Source organism: Ambystoma mexicanum, chromosome 7p (assembly GCF_040938575.1).
Source record: "Ambystoma mexicanum isolate Mex_15411 chromosome 7p, UKY_AmexF1_1, whole genome shotgun sequence".
Lineage (NCBI taxonomy): Eukaryota > Metazoa > Chordata > Amphibia > Caudata > Ambystomatidae > Ambystoma > Ambystoma mexicanum.
This window is the reverse complement of record NC_090939.1, coordinates 336,877,773-336,897,691: the sequence shown is the minus strand read 5'-3', so window position 1 is coordinate 336,897,691 and position 19,919 is coordinate 336,877,773. Positions and strand designations below refer to the sequence as shown.

The window sequence follows — 19,919 nt, the reverse complement described above, 5'->3', positions numbered from 1 at the left end:
ATGCAGACTATATGATGGGCAGTAAAGGGCAGCAAAGGGAGGTGAGTCATTTTTTAATGAGAATGTAATGTGAGTGGGAAAGGCGTAAAATATGGCTAAACGCCTCCTGCGCCCGTTACACTTTATGTTTATATTTTGTATGGCAGAGAAAAGGGATTGGGACAGAAATGTATTACTGTCACCTTTTGTTTTCTTTGATGTACGAATTCTATACAATTTCCATTAGCATACAATGTAATGCTAATGAACATGTTATAGATTCCTATAGAGTTGTATTACTTTAAGCATCAACGTAAAGTAGATGGAGTATACAAGATTATTTTATTCCATTTTTTGGTTGGTCTTTTTGGCAAAGGGAGTGAGGGTGGGGGAGGGAAGGGGCACCAACCATTGTAAGGGACAGGTGGACAAGGGAAGAAGTAGGGCCTGCTAAAAAACAAAGGTAGCAGGCAATCCTTTTCATGCAGCTTCTTTGCCACCTCAAAGGTGTTTTCGAGTTGCTCCCTCCAGCAAATGAATGTGTCACAGTACATACAAAGCACTGTTGACTGCGTAAGGTATAGGTCAACAGCCACCTGTACAGCCTGTGAGATGTCAGGAGAAGTGCTCTGCCCTGCTGCAGTGTCCCGATTGGTGACAGGATTGGTTGAGGAGGGTGTTGTAGAGGAGGTTAAGCTACTGCCTCTGTAGGAATCTCCTTTCTCAGGGCAGCTGGGTGGAAGATGTGGGTGTGGCAGCATATGGATGTAGTGCCAAAGGAATTCTGCCCCTTTTCACCATGACTGAGTACATCTTTGGACACAGTGCAGCACATGTAGGCAGCCTGAGCCTTTGGCAACACTCCTACAGTGGTGAAACGTCTCCACACCCATTATTTCTTCTGTCCATCCGACACAGTAGGAACCTCATTTACTACATTTTCTTCTCCCTCTTCCTCCTGCATATCATCTGCTGCAGGGGCCCTGTTCCCTTGTACAGATCCTCAAGGTGGTGGTGAGGGTGGCCCCTGGGGAGAAGGGCTGGCCATTGCAGATGCCACTGCAACTTCAAATGGAGATGTGTCTGCTCCTAAACGAAGAAGGTTCTCTCTGCTGCTGTGCCAGATTAAAAATGGCTTAAAGAAATGGGTGGGTCCACTTTGAGGATCCGTCCACGGACTATCATCCTGCTTGTGGACCTCAACGCCTAAATAAGGCCCTGAAAAGTTATGACAAGTTTGCAGATCAAGTGAGAATGGTACTCGGAGGTGTTGAAGGAACAAGTTCGAACTTGAAAGTCTCAATAGAGGGTGAAAATTGAATTTAAAGATGTCTGCAGAGGACAGATACCGATCGCAGACACGTCATCATGCAGCATGGGTACAGTCACATGATGGCATCCTTGGGCGTCACAGGCATGTCATGACATTTGCAAACTAATCAAAAGTGTGTAGTTCTATGATTTCATTGATGATGTCATTTGTGATGTCATTGTTGATGTCCTGGGTGTTACTGTTAGCTGTGCATGGCAGTGGCATGAGTTATGGTTGCATAGCTTACCATAAATGGCAAATTTCTTGTGTTTTTCGATTTTACTTGTAATCATAACGTCCATTTTAAAATGGGTTTTCACTCAATTTTATAGGGTTTTAATATACAACTTATCCATAATGTCCCGTTAACAATATTTTTGCACTGAATTTCATATGTTTTAGTTACTTTAATTTAACCATAATGTCCCTTTAACAAAGGTTTTTCAGTGAATATTTCATGATGTTACATGATGTTACATGATGTTACATGATGTTACACTACTGCATAGAAGTTATTAATAATTCCTCTTTTAACATATATGAAAGAAATATAAACCTCCTTTAACAAACAGTTTTTTTTGTAATGCATATGATGTGTGTCATTATCAGTAGTGCATGCTGGGGATGCAAGTTATGGTTGAATTGTCTAGGCAATGAGGCTCGACATGACCCCAACCCCACCAAACCCCCCATATCCACTGCACCTATCCTGCATCCTAGTTTAGTGTCCACTATATCCTCATAATGTGACCAATGGCCAGAGCTTTTGGCTTGCATCCATGGGCAGTCTCCAAAATATATGGGGCAGGGGCTGAAACTGACCAATACATCCTATACTTTTTGAGTATCCGTAGATTGCAGCATTTTGAAAATTGGTTGACCTTTCAAAGGAGTAAATTGTAACAAGTCTCCAAAATGAGTACATGTTTACCTCCAAACAAAAGCTGGTAGTCAGTCTTCAAAAACTCTTGTATTCGCAAGTGAATGACAGATAGCGTCAATTTAGACACCATACTTCAACATGTTCAATATGTGTACTGTGAAGAAAAGTGTGAAATACAATCACTCTTCCTATCGCTCCATTGACTAGACCAATTCATACATTCAAGTTACTCTTTAACATTACTCATGCATTGATGCACAGTTTTAAAAATCCTTCTAGACCTGCTGTTTCAGGAATAGAATTTTCCAGTTGACCTTATAGAGCATTTATTCTCTTATCCAACATTAAAGGCATAGCATGACCATTTAAAACATCACACAATTGTATTCTTGTTACACTCTGCAAGTGTGCACATCAAAGCAACACATGGCATTTTATTTTCTAAAGAGTCAACATGACATCAGATGTACTGCTATCTGTATGAAACATGTTAGAAATCAATCTTCCTCAAGAATACCAATTCCAAAGGTTAAAATGACCAATACTTCCTTAACTTTTTTGACTATCCTTAGATTGCAGCATTTTGAAAACTGGTTGACCTTTCACAGGAGTTAATTGTAACAAGTCTACAAAAACAAGTATATGTTTATCTCCAAACAAAATGTTGTAATGAGTATTGTAAACCTCATGCATTCACAAGTGAATGAAAGCTAGCATTCAGTTTGACACAATACTTACTTAATCAATAATCAACGTATTTAATTTTCTAAGAACTTTTCTTGCTTCTTGTGCTGCACTTGTTACACATTTTTGATACTCTTGTCTGTTGTCATGCTCCACTGGTAACATCACCAGACAATGTAAAGTAACACCTCCTATATTAAATGCTGATAAACCTGGTGGAGCAGTTACAATACATGACAAAGAGGACTCTGTTGCATTTTGGATCATAGCTCGTATTGCATGAATTAAAAAAGATGCACCTGTTCCTGCTTGTCCAATAACATACAGCAATACAGGTTTGTATTGCACATAAGAGCATTCACACCATGTCATGCAGTAAACCAGGTAAGAACCTATCTTTAATTGCATAATATACTTATCTTTTCTCTACATTAATTTTACTAAAAATTTTGTCACCATTCACATTTGCAACTTTACTTAATTGCATTGTACTTTCTACTTCCTCCATCTCAAGCTCAACACCAGTTTGAATTATTGGCTCACCAAGCAGACTTTGACTTCCTACTGCAGAATCCTGGCACCCTTATGAGTCTCTTTTAGCAAAAAATAATTCTTCAAATGTTTCAAAACATGCAAGCAAATCACTTTCTACACACCATCTAAAGAACAACTGCAAAAGACAAAAATAAAATAATTCCTTTTTCTCTCCTGTTTGGCTAGACAGTTTAAGACTTGGCTTCTCATGTCTCACTGGACAACCACTACATCTATGTACTTTAAAGTGTCCTTTGTCAATATTTGCTTCAATATTTCGATATGAGTAGTGTTGGGCTACTTAATATCAAATAATCTCCAACAATTCAGATCAATTTGGATAATATATATAGCAATCTAGTTGGTTTTTAAAATCTCTGTACTGTCAGGTACTGCTTCAGCTAACTGTTCAATTTCACGTAAAGGCTCCAGTAGCCAATTTCTAGTACAACTGGTCCAAGATTTAACCAAACAACATTAATGCTACGCAGAGTCAAGGAGCATAGTCCTAGTCTGCCCCAGACTCCCTGTTCTGCTGAGAGGAGCTGCACGTTGTGTCCTGTTTCTACCTCTATTGCTTCAGTGTTTAAAAACACCTACAGAGTGCGGAGCGCGGCACGTAGTCAAGGAGCAGAGTTCCAGTCTGCCCCAGTCTCCCTGCTCTGCTGAGAGGAGCTGCACATCGTGTCCTGTTTCTACCTCTATTGCTTCAGTGTTTAAAAACAACTACAGAGCGCGAAGCGTGGCGCAGAGTCAAGGAGCAGAGTTCCAGTCTGCCCCAGTCTGCTCCTAGTCCGCTCCCATGCTCCTTCCCACTCTCTCTGCCTGACCGCGCACCCTCTGGCGATGCAATGACTTTGTTAGCAGACGGCCCCTTGACCCGGAAAAAATCTTCTCAGCAACGGCGCACAACAAATCCTTGGCCCATGATGAAAGCAGCCGTTGGACCCAAGGTAAGCAAAGCAACCGGACGCGCGCTTTTGGCTGCGAATGGCTCGTTAACAACGGCGGCTACCTGCTCTCCACCTCATCCAGCTTCGTCGTCTTTCGATGAGCGATGCGTGTCACCGGATGTCTTAATTCCACCCATTCTGTCAACTGTTCCTTCTGGCTCTTCAGCAGTCCAGCTTGGAAATTCCTGCTCTCCGAGTATCCCCGTTTCTAATCTTGACTGTAATCCTGCCTTCAACTGTTATAAACTCGTAAGCACGTTTGCCGATGAAACAGTCTCGTTGGGATACAGAGCGGATAAGGTGGACTCACTGAGCATATCCAGCGCTCCAGTCGCCATTCCGGCGCTTCGGTCTGATGTCAAGGCGTATGTTACACCACAAACGACGCAATCGGTCTTATTGGCCAGGGCGCCTCACAGAACAATAACTCTACAAAGTATGTCGGTTCTCCTATAGATAAAGTTCTTTCATCACATATAGTAACTGATGAAGAACTGCTAAAGATTCCAAATGAAGTGGAAAATCTTTCGGCATCCATACTGCCTCTTAAACAAGCTCCGAAGGAGAAACGACTACTCATGCCTACCCCGGGGTCCACTCGTCCCCTTACTGCCAAAGACATTCTGCTACAGGAGAAAACCTCTTGCTGCCTTCCTGCCCAGTCGCATGACCCACAGATTGGCTCGGCTGATGCCGAAAATGGAGTGAGGCCTTGTGTTACTATTCCATGCCTTCTGTCTACAACCATTTCAATTTGTTCCTTAATCGACCTTACCGGATCAAAAACAACAGGTCGAGCTGCTGTAGGAGCAGTATTTGAAAGTACTGAACTTGATAATGACAGTGCTTTAGCAGGCCAAGCACCAGAAGTTGGTCGCTCTTCCACGTTGAGTGCAAATGTACAGTTCATTGACGCCAATCCATCTGACACCCCTGGGCCTTGGGGGCTCGAATTCAACCCACTCCCTATTCATCTTGAGCGGAGTGCGATTGCGCGCGCTAGTCGCCTGCAAAGAGTTGCCGAGCTTAAGGCAAAACGCACTTCTACCATACCTCCTCTGTATGACAACTCCATGCTAAATGCAAGCACTCCACATCCCATGTTGTCTCAGTTTGGTGAAGAAGTTCATCCTACAAATTTTCCCAAAAGTATCGCCTCCTTCAATCCGCAATATAATTTGGACAATTCAGCCTGCTCTTCGTCACTTCACGATTTTTCACCTCCATCGCTCAGCATTTCATCTGAAGCACTTTCTCAGATACATAACAATGTCCTAGCTGCTTCTACTGTTGCCTTAGCACCATTCACAAACATTTTTGAATCCTTGATAGGGACTATAAGCGATCAAGGTGTTGCAATTTCCAACTTAATGACAAAAATTAACAAACTTGAACACTTTTCAAGTTTCTTGCAAGTTCAAATGGCATCCAATGCTGAAAATGCGGTGAGATGGCAAGACAGGCTGAGCGATCTAGCTGCTCGTCATCATTGCCAAAACGACTTCGTAATGGAGGGTCTGTTGGACTCTGTGAAATGGATGCGAAAAAATGCAATCATCCCCTCGAGTGGAGACTCTAATATTCGAGACAATTAACCTGGATCCCCCCATCCTCAACCTTTGGTTGCATCCGCGACAGCTGCCAAAGAACCATTACAGCCTGTCCCAAAAGTGAACTCTTTGGTTCCCTCTCATGAGGCTCTGGATCCAAATTCCAATATGCAGGGTCTAGTCCCTAATGTGAGTAGTTCTGCAACAAATGCGATCCCGATCCAAGGAAGCGAATCTGCTCAAACTTTAACGTCAGTGAATTCATTCAATATATTTAAAGGTCTGACAAAAACCATTACTACAAGTCTTGAAATTAAACTGAAAAAGTTATCTGGGAAATATGCTCAGCAATCCAAAAAAAAATGTATTCCACCGAAACAAACACAACAGAAGGTAAAAAAATTCATAAGAAACATAACGACCCCAAAGAAGATAAGTTTGTTTATCCGACCTGCTCACACAACTGCGGCGACAATCTCTGCAAGCTGTGCACCACCGAGGACAACAGGTGCTCCACTGTATCCTTCAAGGACTTCAGCAAAACGTCGGCGAATAGCATCTTATGATTCCTCCATTGGAAATGCCTCTTCTGACACCTCCATTGATTTATGCAATCTATCGACCTACTCGGCTTACCCAGAGAACCCCATCGATGCTTCTATTGAAGCTCAAGTTGTCAAAACAACCGGGTCATCAATGATGAGGAACCTACTGGCCAGCAAAATCCAGAGCACATCGCAACCAAGACCCAATGTTCGACAACTTTCTCCTCGGACAAAGGGGGCCTCTCAGCAACCTCTAAGCTCAAGGTTGAACCCTAAACACACGTCGAATCAGTTAAATTCACGTCTGCCTCGAGTTCAGCGAGCTCCTGGACCTGCAAATCTCGAGACTTCAACATGCAAGTGGAAACTTTGTCTTCAAAACATTCATTCGGATGGTAATGAAGTTAACTTAAACAGAGCAAATATTCTAAAACTACTTGCATGTATTCCACCACTGTGAGCCATTTCATCAGATGACATCAAAATCGTGGAATATTTATCTGAATCGTCTTCTGACCAAGTTCTTCTTCACATTTCATCGGTGGCGGTGAAAAACATGTTACTCCACGCAAACGAAGATCTCCTGCTTTACGGTTTCGATCTCACTCTTGAGCCGCCTGCCACGAGACCTGCTTCATATTTTAAGGCAAATTTCGAGCATGAAGCAAGCTACAGAGCCACCAAGCAATCGGCCTTGCGCCAGTGTCTAGTCTCATCACCTGACATTTTAGATGCCGCCACACATCAGTCATTCGAAAGAAGGGCCAACAACGTGAGAAGATTCCCAAATGGACCACGCAAATAGCAATGAGCCAACGTCAAGCAACAAGAACTAATTCTACTGTCCTGGAACACGAGAGGATTCATGCATCTGTTCAACACATTCCAAGAATCTTTAGAAAATGTGTTTGTCATATGCTTACAAGAAACATGGCTACGAGACCCACCCACTTGCGATGGATTGACTACGCTGATAAACCCATCTGGTAAAAACCCTAAGGGTCGACCTTTTGCAGGTCTGATAACACTTTTGAAAATCCAGAACTGGTGGTCGTTAATAGCCTCCAAGAATCCAAATCCTTGTGTGCAAAGTACTTTGATCAAACTCTCGTTGAGAGCCACTGTTTCAAATCTCTTAATAATCAATGGATATTGGAATCCCGCCATGATCTCATAAACATCTTTCATCCAGTCAGTACTGAATTAAATTGACCACTCTTTTTTAGAGTATGACAATGTCTCTGTACTCGTCTGTGGTGACCTCAACTGCAGTTGGTTTAAATTCGATCCATCTACCAAGTCAAATGTTCGCCTACTTGAACATGAAGTTATTTCGAGAGGCCAAACTTGGGCTAAAGATCTGTCGGAACGCAATTGTCAGATGTTAAATGGAGCAATAAAAGGCGACCTTCCTGCTAATCCGACATGGCCTAGTATGACCCGAACAAGTACTCTTGATTACATCTGTGCTTCGACAGGTCTTTTTGATAAAGCCTCGTCTCTCAATATGCAGCCGATGTCATCCAGCGACCATGATATGCTGTGGCTTGTTTGGTGTGAAGAGCACTGTAACACGGCAGAAAAATATTCCTCCCAATTACAATCAAATGCTGCAGGCAACAGATTGGTAACTAATGGATCTGCCATTGCACATCTAAGCCAAAGCTTAAATGCATTCCAGATAGTAGAATACACCCCATTGCTGATGGACCACACTCTGAAAATGCTTACTTCAAGGTCTTTTGGGTCATCGCCGAAATATCTATATAGTGCTGAAATAGCATCGGCAAAAAAACTACTAAGAAAAGACCTTCGACAAATCAAAAGAGAGCTGAGCGACCCATGCTGTAAGGCAAGGAAGGTCAAGGAGCGGCGGCAACTATATCGAAATTGGCTAAGATCACACTCGACCACACAGAAAAACACACGTGAAATTTGGGCCATCCTGAATAAGGGGCGTTCAAAATCTACTCCAGCAATCTCTAATGAAATTACAAGCGACAAATGGCGTGAATACTTTACTACAATCTATGAAAAACCTGCATTTGAAGATTCTTCGCCGTTTGAGGTGACAACTTCCACTTGGGATATTGCACCTTCTTGCAAAGAGCTTGAAGATGCAATCTTTAAGTTGAAAAATTCAAGAGCTGCTGGACCAGACCAAATTTCAAATCTCATGCTCAAGAAGCATTGTGTACATTGGGCTAAATTTATCCATGAGCTGTTTTTCCAGATCACAAACAGCAAGAAGTTTCCGTCCTATTGGTCCAGGGCAATTGTAGTTCCTATATGCAAGAAGGGCAGACGGGCCGATCCTGCGAACTATCGCCCGATTGCCCTTCTTGATACTATTGGAAAATATTTTGGATCCTTCTTCCGCCAACAGTTGGTGAATTGGGCACTCGCAGCTGGAAAACTTGATTGTCGCCAAACAGGATTCACGAAACATGTGGGGACCGATGTAAATCTTACAATCTTGTCATTCCTAAAGTTGTCAGCAATGGAAGCAAAAAAAAGAATCTTCTTTGCATTTGTCGATCTTCGACAAGCATTTGATGCCATCAACCGGAGCAAACTATGGGCAAAACTACGCTCATGGTATTGTCCAGATCACCTGTTAGAACCCATCATCACCCTGCACTCTAATACTTCCATTCAAATTAGAGTCAATTCACAAGGCGATCTTACAGATCCAATAAGAACATTCAAAGGTGTTAAACAAGGGTGCCCTCTTGCAGCAGATCTCTTTAAACTCTTTATAGCTGATCTACCGGAGTGGCTAAAGTCTGTCCACTGTTTCCCTCCTAAGCTCAATGGATCCTTTGTTAACCACCTGGTTTATACTGACGACATAGTGTTGGTTGACCAAAAACAAATTGGCCTCCAACATCTCCTTTCTCGCCTGCATGAGTTTTTAACTACTAACGAGTTACGTTAAAATGCAGAGAAAACTAAAATCATGTGCATCGGACAAACTATGTCAAAGAAAGACAAGTCCTTCCGATGGTACATAGAAAAAAAGGTTCTAAATGTTGTCAAGTCAATCCGTTATCTAGGTGTAATGTTTAACGACTCCATTTGTGAAGCTGCCTGGATTAGCGACTTGATGGACAAAACAAAAATTCTGAGTATCCAAGCTGCTAAAATCAACATTGACTACGGGAAATTTTCCATCATTCCCGTAGTAATGTTTTACCTTCAAAAAGTAATCCCAACACTCACCTTTGGTGGGCGAAGCAGCCTTGAATGTCAATCATACCCTACGGCGCAGACTGGAAGGAAAGTTTTGGAGGCATGTTCTGGGCCTCCCTAATTATATCTCTATGTCAGCTTTGAGATATGAGCTAGCCCTGAACTCAATTCACATGACAATTGCCTGGAAATCTTTATCCATTTTACGTAAGATGCAACTTGGCTCTTCCATCCCGGCATATAACATCTTCAAGAAGGGGAAAGAATCTGTCGACAATGCCCTCATCCATGTTTGGAAGCTCAAACTAAATTCAATTATGGATGAAGCAGGCATATCGGAAGAAGAGCTCATCCAGCGCCCACAGCACGCTAAAAAGAAGCTAGCGATATGGGACTGAATTACAACTTATAACAGTCGTCTAGCTCTTAAATCTACCTTGCCCACTTCCAGAAGTTTGGTTAAACTACACTGTCAACTAAAATATCTCACGGATTGTCCATCTCGTCACCATAGGGCTCAATTTCTAAGGTTCTGACTGAACGCTTTAAATACTAATGAAATGCACTGGCTGCGCAGGAACAAAGAAACAGTCAACAACAATTGGCGATTCTGCAAATTAACAGAAGTCGAGACTTTAAAGCACCTAGCGACTACATGCCCAATGCTGACAGATCTCCGCGAAGTGCATTTAAATGAATTCAAACCACAAATACATGTGTCTGATGACTGGTGGGATTATGCAGTAGCAGGTCATAACATTAAGCTTTCCTGTAACTTGGTCGATTTCTTTGATGAAGTCTTAAAGTCAGTTTCTAACTGTACCTTGTGAGTAACTGAAGGACATGTCATAACAGTCTAAGTTTTTCCATGTGACTTTGCATCATTATAGTCTAACCTTCTCTGTTGAATTTGACTTTGGCTATTTTACGGAGGAGGTGAAAAATGTATTCTTTGAAATGTAACAAAAGCTTGATATAATATATCAAGTTGAAGTTTTACAATAAAAAAAAAAAAAATAATGCTACATGCATACAGAGGCAAACTAGTTAGCTGATCTGCAGTTTTGTAGCTACCACACTCTCTATGTGAAAGCATCTTCAGACCAAAGTTAAATGTTTCTGACTAAAACTATTGTCATATATGCTGTAACACAACGAGCAACAGCTGTTGTATGATCAGCAATAAATTGTTAATAGTATTTGCATTCCATAGCTGAGCAATGACAGGATTGTAATAATTAATGAATTGGCATTCCTTACTTCTTTTTAAATGATGTGTATTTCTTGGTGACTTACCTGTATCATGGTGTCTAACAGATGACATTAAACTGTTCACTCGACCAACTTGTGTCACAGGCCTGGGATAACCAAATCTGCACTTAGTGTAGTATTTGTCTTTACTTTTGTATTTTCTCTGACAGTACTTTCCAAAGGAGTGCTTTTGAAACGTTTCCACCTTGTTCCGCAGATCAACATTCACGTGCCGAGCTAGAATGGAACAAGTAACATCATTTTCAATGAGAGGCAGCATTGGAGCCTATAGAAATGGGTACTGTCTACAAATTGCGTGGGATAGGAGTGAAGGGTTGTGGATTGATTTGCCTTCTCAGACCTACTGCTGCCTTGTCCTGACTAGTTGACTGCCCTCTAAGATCTCCTACATCCCTACATTTCACACAAATCCCCCCCGGAAGGCCACCACAGGTCTAGGTTTTAGCACATCACCTCGACTAAACTCCCCTTCTTAGCCTTGTCACACTCTCCTACATCAACGGCTAACCAGACCCAGAGCACTGAAACCTATCAGAGATTGGGCTCTTCCCTATGGATAACATACTCACAAGTCTTTTTTCTGCCAAACCCATAGAAAGCAGATTTGCACTCAAGAACCAGGTACTTTTTATCTCCACCCAGCAGCACCACAGGTTTTTCATCTGCCTTCCTCACTGTCCACTAATGAATGCCTTCTTCTTTTTTCTTAGTCTATAGTGACAGCCTTAAGTAATGTTGTGGCGTTCAGGGTAGTGCTCACCTAGAGAGCTTTTTACAATGACGTGTTAATTGGTGCGTTTTATAGCAGAATTTTTGAAAAACATGAAAACATCCAATAGATGCCATGTTACAAACAGTATACATGATCATTTTACATGTCATGATTGCAGTCCCGCAACATATGCCAGCATTGTAATATTTATGTGGCAGTGCTCAAAATATAAGACAGCATTAAAACTCTAAATCACTTAATGAAGCTGCCCCTAAAATATATTTCAGCATTCCCAGTGTAACTCTCTTTGATGTTGTGGACACAACCTATGCCAGTATGAACATAATATGTGGATTGTAAATCACGTTCATAAAGGTAGTGTCATATTATATGCAATATGCCCAAAATAGCACTTTTTATGATGCTGCACAAACAAATTAAGCCAGCATTGTCAGTATAAATACATTTCATGATACAACCCCCACCACCAAACAAGTGCACATATCACTCTTGACATATAGAAGCAAAGATACTGTCACAACCATATATGGTCACATGCATATTCAACATCTTGCATAGAAAAATTACAAAATATTAAAACATGCACACACATAACATGTTTGCCGGTATCCCGCTGGTAAAACTGGTGGGATACAAGCAAACTGACCAACCGTTACCTTATATCCCGGTATTACTGGGATATTCCAGGTGCCGGCAATGGCGATCACCTTCCCCATTCCATGGTGTCCCGTAGGACTCCATGTGGACATTTGGGGGATTTACAGCCAGTGGAATTAGTGTTTGGTAAATCCACCTGTTTTGAGGTTTAAAGTGGAGGACTTACCACAATCAACAAGCTGGAGTTGAGTCCTCCACTTTTCCTCCAAAAATCAGCAGATTTACCACAGGGTAATACTGCAAGCTGTAAATCTGCCAAAAATGATAATGTGTAGGTGCAGGAAAAGTGGCAGTAACGGTATTACTGCCACTTTTATCCCACACTGCCAACCTTGTGATGAGGCCCACCAGCTCCAGCGAGGAAGTCAGGAAGGATACAGCAGGTTTGGGGGAGATATCCTCCGGAGTAGGGGGATCCCTACGAGAGGCCCAAAGTAGGGGATGCACCCACCTGGGGTGGCACCCACCTCATGGCTCAGCAACCGTCATGTGCACACTTGATTACAGTCAGTGTTTTAAGCATGAATCGACGTGGAAGGAGATCACCAAGGGGGCTTAGCCAAAAGAGTGATGGGTGTTACCTGAAAGCTAAAAAGCTCCAAACAATAAATCATTATACCCTGCAAACCTGTACTTTGGGTCATTTAGGATGGCTTCAAGAAGTCTGTCTTGTTTGCCTCTGGTGTGCATATAGACAATAAACTCTCTGGCTAAGTTTGTAAATGTATCACTCTCTGTAAATATACCACTCACTCAGTAAATAAATCTCTTTGGAGAAATTAGAGGAGGGCAAATAGCACCTTTTTGATTTGCATAAAATCAAAGAGCATTTAAAGAGCAAAAGCATGACCATATGATTATATTAGACAGATGTGTCTGTAAAAGTGATAATGATAGTGACTTAAGCATGCAACCCTTCTGTGTAAGTAATTCATAACGGGCCTTCGGCTCACTTCACATCTCACAACATTTATCCTAATGCAGGGATTGGATCTGGGCACGGAGAGGCTCTTGTAGCGATCAGGGAGGATAGTGTCAACGCTTTTGACAGAGCTGGCTGTGAACTATGTCTCGGTGAGACCGAGGACATCAAGGTCAAGTTCCACCAGGAGGCGGCAGATGTCAGAGGAGTGTGTGACAGCTGAGCGAGAGTTTAGAGTGGCAATATGGAGAAGGTTGCCGTCCTTGAAAGACTTTCCGGGGAAGGATACAAATCAGTGGAACATCCTGCGGAGGTGTAGAAGAAGCCCGAGGGGGGGCAGAAGAGGAAGGAGGAAAAGGCAAGGTAGCCAAAGAGGGGACAGCAGGGGGAGGCAACAAAGCTGTGGAGGGGAGAGAGGGGACAGCAGGAGAAGAAAGGAACTCGATGAGGCGCAGGAAGCATCTTTCAAAGAGGAGAAGGATGGCTTGAGGGCCTTGAACCAAGATGGCACCATTCAAGTAAACATTAATGATGACCATAGAGGATTGGAAGGAGGCCAGGAGGGCCTCCCACCGGGTGCCATCATTAATGGGAGAAGAAGAGAAAAGAGAGAGCACAGACACCATATGTAGAGTCCATAGGTCTGGCCAGGGAATGACAAAGAGGATGTCAGTGAGGGTTTGCCTGGAGGTGGGACTGATATAGGTGTCAGCAATAGGGAAGCTTGGGTTGGAGACCAGTATGTACTTTTTCAATTTCTTCCTACCAGATTTAGTTAGGAAAGTAGCAGATAGAGAAGATAGGAGAGACAGAGAGCACCATAGAGTTGGTAGGGAGAGGAGAGAGGAGGAGGGGAGGGGGCGGGGAGAACACTGAGGAAAGGCACAGGGAGGGACGCAAGCAGACAAGACAGAGAGAGACGAGACACGTAGACAATGGGACAAGACGACAGGAGCTTAAATAATGGTAGAACATTTGCTAGATGAATGCTTTGCTGGTAGGCAAAACCACAGGACGGCAATACTTTCACTATTCAATTTTAAATACATTCACAACGCAATTTGGAATACCAGAGAAACACACACCTAAGTCTGAGAGTCCTGTATCATGGGGAAAAGGCCTATGTTTCACAATGCAATTTGGAATGCTTTCAAAATGCAGTTTTAAATACTTTCACAATGCAATTTTAAATACCGGTGAAAACACACCAAAGTCTGAGAGTCTGTTATGTGGCCAGGTTATTAGGGTAGAGTGAAGTCTCTATTCCTAACCCGGGCCACTCCTACCTTACTTAGTCACTGCTGGTTGACGGCTGCCCACTGGCTTCCCCAGTTGATACCTGCAGATACTGTGGGAGCCGCCCTTTGCCTATGGGCCCTTAGCCGCAAGGGGCTGCACATGCAGAGGGCTGCCTTGGGAAGGCCAGTGACAAACTAATCAGGGGAGGGAGGCAGGCTGTGAGGCGGGAGGGAACAGCAACACCAATGAAATGGATGCTGGAGAGGGGTTGGGGGTAAACAACGGCGTTGCGCGCACAAAGAATGAAAACAAAAATGTACACAAAAGGGCCCATGAGGGTCTTACATCATGCTTCCCTCAACTTCTGAACACCAGAAATGGCATGCGGGCACTCTGCAGGCCGGTAGGACCACTGGCGCTAGATCAGCCACCAATCAGGGGAGGGGGCGGGCTGGGAGGCAGGAGGGAACAGGAACAACACAGAAATGGAAGCAGGGGAGGGGTTGTTGGGGGGAAACAATGGTGCTGCGAGCGCAAAGTATAAAAACAAAAATGTACACAAAATGGCCCAGGAGGGTTTACACCATGCTTCTCTCATCTGCTGAGCGCCAGAAAATCCAACATGTTTCATAATCTGAAGGTAAGCAAGTCATAGGCATGAGGAAACACATTCAGAAAGAGGTCCAAAATATATAGCTGAACCATTGACTGTCATGGAAATTTAGGGAAGACATATGTGGGGGATCATCACTTTGCATTAGAGACAGAAAGGGGACTAACGAGCATGGACAACAAAGGCAGAAAGGAAGAAAGATCCAATGCTAATGGCATCGTTATGGAGATGAAGGGGTTCTAGATCTTGGACATAAGAATCAGAGTAACACAAATTTACAATAAACAACAACTGTCATTGAATAAGAATGTTAGTACTGTTCAGACAGTGGAATCTTCCTCTGTGTATTAATGTTAGTTTATTCAATACAACACGCATATATTATCAGTGCCTGAAAGTAGACAAAAACACATACATTGTAAAAACACAGTGTCCAAACTCTAACTCGTACCCTTCTGCCTATTCAGAAAATATATTTTCCATCATAGTTCCTTTCAGGTAGCCTATCCTCTAGCTACACTTCCTGGAGAATGGCTAACTTTCCAAAATGGTTTCGCATGATACTTGGGAGGTAGTGGTGTATCTTACATCTGGCTAAAATGAGAGTGCGTGGAAACACAGGTATTAAATGCATGTGAAGGTGGTGTATTATCACTTCCAGTGATGTCACTCCAAGCAGTGTCAAATGACATCACTTCCTGTGCTGTCATCAAAGGTCAAGGGCCATACAATGCCACTTCCGCTACCCAAGGCATTTTAGTGAAATGGTGTCCCTGTCCTAACAGTAATATGTCTGCAAGCCACAAGTTACATGTGGTCAGTTGCAGCATTAGCTGTCAACTATGAGGGCTGGGCTCTCCTGCTAAAGCAGTGTGTACCTTTTGCATGGCTTGTACATGGTTTGTTTGATTGAGCTCTTACAGTGCTAATAAATGTGCTTCTCATCAAAGACACACCACTTGCCTCCAGCTTCCAGAACTGCAGAGGCTGGTGGGGCCATGCTATGTCAGTGGATGATAGGTGAAATCCAGTAACACTGCGTTCTGGTAACATTAATCGATTTTGACAGTGAACCAGCTAATTTACCATTAGACCCATTATAATTTGAAGTGAGAAAGTTTGCGACATTTTGAAAATTTTTGTCATACATAAAAAATACATTATTCTCAAATCATAATGTACTGTCCCTTTGTGTCGCCCACAATGTAATAGGACAATGATGACACTACAGGCAAAGATACCTAGCAGGACGGTATAGTAAAACGAATATAGTGCTGTTCTTTCATTACAAAAAATGCAAAATCTATTGACTTTATTCGAAAAAGGTCTTATTTTTGATAAATGTAGATATGTCTACTGAAACACGGCAGTGATGAATGAATTACACAAATAGGGCGCAGCAGCCATTTCTTTTTATTTTAAACAGTGACACATTTATTTGAAAGTTTAGTGCAGTGGCAAAAAAAGAGGACGATTCCACAGCCCTTATATTACAGACATTAAGCCGACACAATCTCATGCATTTAAAGTACTGCAGTCATTTTCAGTCTGAAAGTTAATACGATTTAGCAAGGTAATGAACAGAAGTTACAAGGTCAAGAATTGGATTGTGAAATTTGATAGCTGTTTTAGATTGTTTGGGAAATGTGTAGCAGAAGGTATAATTAGAAAAACAAGTTGCACAAAAAACACATTTTCATCCTAAAACGCTTGAACGTTTGGTGCTTCCGAACTTGCATTATCGAACAGGTTTGGCAGTAATGAATTCGGACATTTGCCTACTAAAATGTGCAGGGAATTGGGGACATTCAGCTGATTAAACCGACCGATGATACTCAGTGATGAATGACCTTTATTCTTCTTGAATTCTACAGAGCCCATATGCATGTTGATTTTTCGGCAAATTGAAAAGTATAATTTGAATGTTAAAATCCCTGTACTACTGCCCATCGCACGATCAGGTATCTGATAGAACATCCTGACTCAGTACACTATGCCACTGACTTTCACTAGACACATATAGTATTTAGAAAAATATGTTTAGGGTAAATCCTGGGTGAACTAATTCAGGAAACACAAAACGACTTGAATTTCTTGAGATTCTGACGGACCAAACCTTTGAAAACTTCTTGCAGGGCTTGGGTTGGGATGTTTTGGTAAATTCGGCTTCTCAGATTACATAAAGCACTTGCTGGCTGCATATGTAGATTATGTAGCTAGTACAAGACCTTTCATTTGAGTTACATTGGCGCAGTTGAATGAGTGAAGAAATATTGACATAGAAGAGGATGGTTATTTTTTCAAGCCACAGTGTTTGCTGGAGGTGTACAGGAGATGAGTATTCTGTGGCTGTTACTGAGTGTGCCATCTGTTCATGACTACTTGGTAGGAAACAACCCAAGCAACCACCTTGCATTGCATACAGGTATGCAACTTGTGTTGCCAGTTCTTAGTGGGGTGAAGACAACTGCACAGTTGGTTGGAAGTAGTTTGCTGTGGGCAGACTATCATTTTGAATGCCCTCTCTTTGTGACTGCTAGTGTGGAGAGAATGCCAGTGACCACTTTGGATGTGCAAGCCCTAAAGTGCTCACCTCACATACTAGCTTGAGCAATGAAAATAATTGATTTGACTCAATTTGAGCCACTTATGCCTCCATAGCAATGGCTTGTGCGTGAAATCTCAGAATATGGCTGATTCAACTCATACAGGGCTCAAAGCAGTTTGATCACCTTCAAACCAATATGCATCAATTTGTCGATTTGGATTGCAACTATTTTTCAGAAGTAGTCGTATATTCATTTGAGCCAACTTAATCTTTTTCGAGCCATGCGAGTTTGAGCCATATTGTGCCAGCTTGACCTTGTAAGTGCATGCCTGTCTTGATGAGAGCCACAGGTACCTTAATAACAATTTAGGCCATGGGCTTTGTCATGACAAAGGCTAGGGTCACTGGAAGCACCAAAAGCCATAGCTGGTGGTCAGTGTTAAGAAATACCAAAATGCATGGTTAAAAGCCATGCCTAGTAGCCCATCACAGTTTTAAAATATACAGTGGGCAACAATGAAAGCTGTAGCCAGTGGCCATGGCTAAAGGTCATAGCAAGTGCCCATTATTATGCTACAATATACAGACGGCACAGACAAAGGCATTTGGGTTGAAGGAATCTTAAGTAGGAATTTGTTAGATTTGCAGAGCCAACCACTTCTTTTTTTGATGTCTGCAGTATAGTGCCATGAAGTTGTTATGGCACCATTGTGGTATTCTATGCTTACTGTTGTGAAGGCTTTCTTGCCAAGAGATACCCGGCTGTGTGTAAAGCTTGTGAGTTTAGTTATTTTTAGTACGATCTGCATTGTACCTTAGAAGCATTATTATGACATATTGGCTATGTGAGTTTATTTGTATGCTGGAACAATTGCATTGCAAAAAGGGCATACTATGCCATGATTTGCATTCTGCAGAAGCTGGTGAAATGGCATGGATTCACAATTTGAGATGGATACATATACAAATCGTTCATTTGGGATGTGCTCTTGTGAAATATGGCTGCAGAGAGTGCATGTATGTTTCCATTTGTATGAAATTGGGAAGATTTAATTCATTGGGATGTTTTTGTTTTGCAGTACTTGTAGTAAGTATATTTGAAATTATTGAGGATCCTCTTGTGTGTTTATGGTTAATGTTACTGCTCCTGCACAGTAGTCCAATTATTGCCTGATACCCGAGACCGTGTCCGTGCTGTCAGGATTATTTGTGGCATTTCTATGTAGGACAAGCATTTGAAAACACTACTTTAAGTAAATATTGTGAACAATTGATGGCAATTGGAAGAGAAAATTGATTGTTACATTTGCAAAGCAATTTACTCCAGTTGTGTTGCTGAATTTAAATGGACCTTAGTGTCGTGCCTCTGCATCCTTTGATGGGCCTACAGTTGTTTTTTGAGAAGAGATATGTGTCTCTTTGTCTTTTGATGGATGTGCAGTTGAGTTTGTACTAGACAGATTTGTGGTTGTTTTATTTGATGTAGAAGCAGTTGGTTGTTGTTTCTTTAGCATTATTGCTGGGATATCTGTTAGAGGTTCTGTTTGTATTGGTTTTATTTTTAAAGGTTTTCTTTTTGAGGTACAAGGTACATATCTAGATGGCGGTATACAGTGCACATGGCCTGTTGTATTCTAGGAGGCAAGGAATGTCAGCATTGACTTTGTTCGCATCAAAGTTAACTAAGAATAGACCATTGAGTTTATGGAGACATGAATATGCTATGTAACTCTTAACTTCTTTAAAGACTGTGCTTCCAATGTCAATCAATGCGTGATCAAGGGTTAGACCTTGCAATGTGTGAATAGTGACAGCATATGCAAGAGACGGAGAAAATTGTTCTCCATGTACATACACATCTTTGAAAAGAAGGAAGTGTGTTATTGTCCAGCCAATTGCTTTAAATTCTGCACGTTTTTCAAAGTGGATGTTGATAAAATGAATGCAGTTGTCATGTGGATATGTTTGGTAGACAACAACTGTACCAATTGCTCCATTGAATAAATCTTGTTCTACGTCAAGGTTACATTTTATGATGAATCTGCAGTTTAGACACAAAGTTAAGATTGTTTCCAATCCAGCTGTGTTGGAGATTAATTTTGCGAAGCTATGCAGTCGTGATTTTGCTTGTTGACACATAGGGAGTATCAGGCTGTACAATTCTATTTCGTCTGTCGAGCTGATATGCAGTATGGATTGCATTTCTTTTTTAACATTGTCTTGTTGAATTGACAACACCTTGCAAGCGTTAGCATTAAGGGTGCGCATTTATATTTTGTTGAGTTCATTGTTGCATGACATTA

The 19,919-nt window shown here is 41.9% G+C and overlaps 1 long non-coding RNA gene across 2 annotated transcripts in view; it reads right to left on the bottom strand.

Moving 5' to 3' along the window:
* LOC138526067 (uncharacterized) overlaps positions 1–19,919 on the bottom strand; it is an 819,057-nt gene that overhangs the window by 310,840 nt on the left and 488,298 nt on the right. For both annotated transcript variants that reach the window (XR_011283476.1, XR_011283475.1), the window contains exon 4: positions 10,929–11,120. This is a non-coding gene — a long non-coding RNA (uncharacterized lncRNA). The remainder of the gene's footprint in view (positions 1–10,928; positions 11,121–19,919) is intronic.